General features: G+C 41.9%; 1 non-coding gene across 1 annotated transcript; it reads left to right on the top strand.

Moving 5' to 3' along the window:
• Window positions 1-4,422: 4,422 nt before the first annotated feature.
• TRNAP-CGG (transfer RNA proline (anticodon CGG)) lies at window positions 4,423-4,494 on the top strand. The gene has a single exon. It is a non-coding gene; the product is annotated as a tRNA-Pro (tRNA).

Raw genomic sequence — 4,494 nt, 5'->3', positions numbered from 1 at the left:
CACAAAATGGAGGAAACAATGGAGGAGCTGGAATTCAACATGAAAGGGAACAGTCACAAAACTTACAGGTGATTTGTATAGTTACAGTTACTCGACAGACACTGACAGACATTAGGGGCTGCCGTCCGGTTGAGTGTCCCAGACGATCCTGGAGCTGTCGGCCCAGAGACGCTCAGAGGGAGAAGAAGCTCCTATGAGACATGCAAACCTCTCCACCACGATAAGGTGATGACCCCCTGAGGAGGATTAACACCCACCATTGATAAAAAATAACCCGAGGTAGGATTTGATTAAAAATATTAATGTAAATAATTAATGGGTGATGGCTGGATGAGGAGACAAAAGGGAAGACGCAGGACTAGACAACCAATCAGAATGTAAAGGTAGAGTTTGGGACGTGACACATATTCAAATTCACAGTTTATAACAAGACACCTGTCCTCCACGTCATCCTCAAAGTCCAGTGTACTGGAAGCAGCAATCATGGCACGAGCCTCAGCTGAAGCTACAGATGCTAAATCCGCATACAGTAGGAGACAATTAGAAATTTAGAAGCAACAAGCAGAGCTAGAACTGGATTTAGAGATGGTAGAAATAGAGAATAAGCAGTGCCTGGTGGGGAATGTCATGAACTGGTGCAGTTTTACAGTGGTTGAAATCTCCTAAAATGATGACAGCAGTGTCAGGAGTGTCAAGTGTCATGCCCATTGACCATGTCATGTAGCTCCCTCAGTGCAGCCTCCTTGGCAAAGGGGAGCATATACAACATACAACATGGCGGCGCACACAGATGCAGCGGCTCGTAGCTCCTCTCAGAAACAGCATATTTTATTGTTTTTGTTGGCATGTTTGTTTTATCTCTGCCCCACCTGTCGTGCGTTGATTTATACAAATAAGCTCTAAGCTTTGTGGCTTGTTGGTCTAGTCGTATGATTCTCACTTCGGGTGTGAGAGGCCCTGTGTTCAATTCCCAGACAAGCCCTTAACGCAGTTGTTATCTGTCCTTGTGTTTGTTCAAGTATGAGATGTCACATGCATTTCAGGAAGTCTTTATTAGGCTGCACTGAGATGATTACTGTATTTTAATCTCCACATGAGGTCAGTACTGTACCAACACTACACTGTACACACCAACACTTCAGTACCATGTGCTGACCAACTCAGCGAATTGGCCGTATTTCTGTCAGCATCATGTGTGGTCGCCCAGTGTTCAAAGCCTGTACTACAGACTTGGAGAGCCAAAACATTCATGATATAAAATTGCATTTTGTTTGTCATTACTTTAATGAAATGTGTACACACTGATGTTGTGAAATGATTTCCTGTTGATAGAATCTTCTTTGTTCTCCAGTGGAGCTATCACAGGATGAGAGTCTCTTGTATGCAGCCGATTACACTGGGGAATCCTTAAATACATGTTGAGTTCAACCTTCATTTCATTGCACCTCATTAATAAATGGAGACATCATTCATTCATTTATTCATTCATTCATTCATCTTCTGTCACTTATTCCGGTTACAGATGTGCTGGAGCCAATCCCATCTGTCAATGGACAGGACAGACAACCATTCACGCACACACTCACACTGATGGGACAGTTTAAAGTGACCAATTAACCTCAGCCTGTTTTTGGAGGTGGGAGGAAACCAGAGAACCTGCAGAGAAATGACACAGACATGGTGAGCGCATGCAAAGTCCATGTAGAAAGATCCCGGGCCATGAAGCTAACCACCACACCACCATGTCGCCCTCGGACACATCATATCTCATATGTTGTTGTCTCATATATTGTCCCTAAAAACCAGTCGACTGACACAAAAATGAAACTTAAACTGACAGTGATTTGATTGAAGTCAGATGATGAAAACACTTATAGTGAGTACATGCACAAGACATGCACTGTCTCTGTATCATTGTGCTTGTAGTTGAATACAATCTCTGAACCCAGTATTGTGCTTATGTTCTACAACTCACGCAAGATGGGAATAAAAGAAAAAGGTTTATTTTCAGGTATTGGTGACTTCAAGTCTAATTTTAAATTCAGTTTGAAACCGGCCTCTCTTGTTGTTTGTGCTGTATACTGTGTGTACTGTGTGTATTAATTGTTCATTTGTTGTGTATGGATTTGTCCTGTATTTATTGCAGTGTACAGACATATAGGGTGTATTATATATGGATAATGTGCCTTGATTCTGGGCTTTCTATCTTGTAGAGTCATTGAATGACTTCAGTTTTGAAAGGACATGATGGTTTACCTGCATTCATTGACCCTTATCCAATGAAAGAACATCATGTTACTCTTTGATGCGTAGTTGTATTTTTATGGGATGTATATTTGACTTATAGTCAATGGGAAACTGTCTAATCTTAACGATTTGACAAATTATCTAATGATTGTAAAAATGATCAACAATAATTTATCTACAAAGATTGAAACCAATGATCACAAATGTTTAAATAATGACAGTGGGTCTAGTTGAATGTGATAACAATGTGTAGTGGGCAAGAGCCTTTTGTTTTCTGTTTGTGGTGACTGCTGACTGAGATGAGGAGGAGATAAAATCGATCTTGGAACTTAGCCCAGTCTGGAGCGGTCGAGCTCCACGGAATAAATCTCCATGGCACCTTATGTACAGGACGGGGAAATGTGTTTCTAAAGTGTTCGGTCCTACTAACCTTTTCTCTGCAGGCGCCGTGTGACTGGCGACTTGTTACAGCAGCTCCTTTAGTATTTTATTTTATTTTAAGATTTTATTTTCTTTTTTACACATTCTCCGTCACATGGTGTTACGGCTCCCAGGATCCGGGGCGTGTGTTGTCATCTTTTGCCAGCTGGACCAGGTCGAGGGGGGATGCCCGTGACGACGTGAAGAAAATGAATGACAACATTATTTAACGTTGTGACATGTGCTCAGCTGGGTGAACACACAAGGAAAAGAGGAATCAGAGGCCTACCGAGGATCAGGATTTCAAACTTATTGAGAGAGTGTGTGATGGAATTAGCATAAGGTTGAGGAAACTAGCGTATTTTCTGGAGATTATGTGTCGTCCCAAACATTGTTTCACCTCTACTGCTTTCAGACAGGATCAAATGGATCTGTAATCTTTGCAACTGTTGATTTGCCTTCAGAAATGTTCACTGAAAATGGCAGAATGACTTTAACAAGATTTCATATCATCAGTTGTTTGCGGATGTTCCACAGGGCGCTGTCACTTAGCAGGTCAAAATTTCTGACTTGTGAACAGAATCAAATTTACCTTTTGCATGTTAGGGGAATGTGATAACCACTACACTATGGAAACTGCTCTTAGAGCCAAGGATCAGTGAAGGTTGTATTTTCTTCCCATTCCTGGAGCTCATGGAACTTCGAAGGCTGGTGTGCTTCAACATCTGTGAGAACGTCTGCTACAGACTTTCTACCAGTCTGTGTTCGCGAGTGCTGTCCTGTATGCAGTAGTGGGCTGGGGAGGCAACCTGAAGAAGAACGCCTCTCGCCTGAACAAACTTGTGAGGAAGGTGGGCTCTGTCATTGGCACAGAGCTGGACAGCTTGTCATCTGTGGCAGAATGAGTGTGTGAGTTGAGTGTGCATAGTAAACTATATTTTCTCACACTCATTCTGTGTGAATGCGTTTGGGTATGCAAAATACACAGTATAAGTATGGAAGTATGTAATTTGAGACACAGCATTGGTTAGGAATTGCTTTATCAGCCAATTGGACTGTGTGTGGTCAATTTCTTTTTCTCCCGTTCTTTAGGTTTACTGCACACAACCAGAAGTAATGTCAAGGACAAGGTGTTCTTTGCTCCTTTCCAGACATAAAGCAGTGCTCAGGAGTCATGCAGATTCTTCAAGAGAGCTTTCTATTCTTGAGTAAATGAAATATTTAAAAGATATAGATTTGCTTTCTGGCTGTGATAGAGGAACTTGTGTGTTTGTAAAGATGTAGACTATTCCTATGATTACAGATCACAAGGGATTAGCAGTCCATCAACCTGAACTGCTCTGTTGGCTTGTGTGTTGTTGCTGCACTCAAACATTATATTATGATTCCACTTTATTTTGCCCAAAGAGCAATACAGTTAAGACTGAAGAGAAAAAGGTCTGTCATCCATTCAAGACAAAACCTTTCTATTTTCAATCCAGAAGCATAACAAGGAGGGAGGAGTTGCTACACAAATCAGACTGTTCAAATATTGGTTCAAGGCATGTTCATAGAAAATCAAAGCAGACCTGCTGACCAGGCGGTGATTGTATAGTGTGAGGTGAGAACTGCGTGCTGTGGCTGCACCAAATACGGCAAAGGAATGTGTTCCTCCCACTCTTTGGACTCATCACCTGTCAGTTTACATCTGTTAAGTTTTACTGAAGCTTTACCTTGTAGTACAGTCTGAATTGGCACTATACGAATAAGTTTTGTGGCTTGTTGGTCTAGTGGTATGATTCTCACTTCGGGTGTGAGAGGCCCTGGGTTCAATTCCCAGACAAGCCC

Source organism: Lampetra planeri, unplaced genomic scaffold (genome assembly GCF_965212315.1).
Source record: "Lampetra planeri unplaced genomic scaffold, kcLamPlan1.2.h2 scaffold_617, whole genome shotgun sequence".
Taxonomy (NCBI): domain Eukaryota; kingdom Metazoa; phylum Chordata; class Hyperoartia; order Petromyzontiformes; family Petromyzontidae; genus Lampetra; species Lampetra planeri.
The sequence above is the reverse complement of the archived record's forward strand: the minus strand, read 5'-3'. Positions and strand labels throughout refer to the sequence as shown.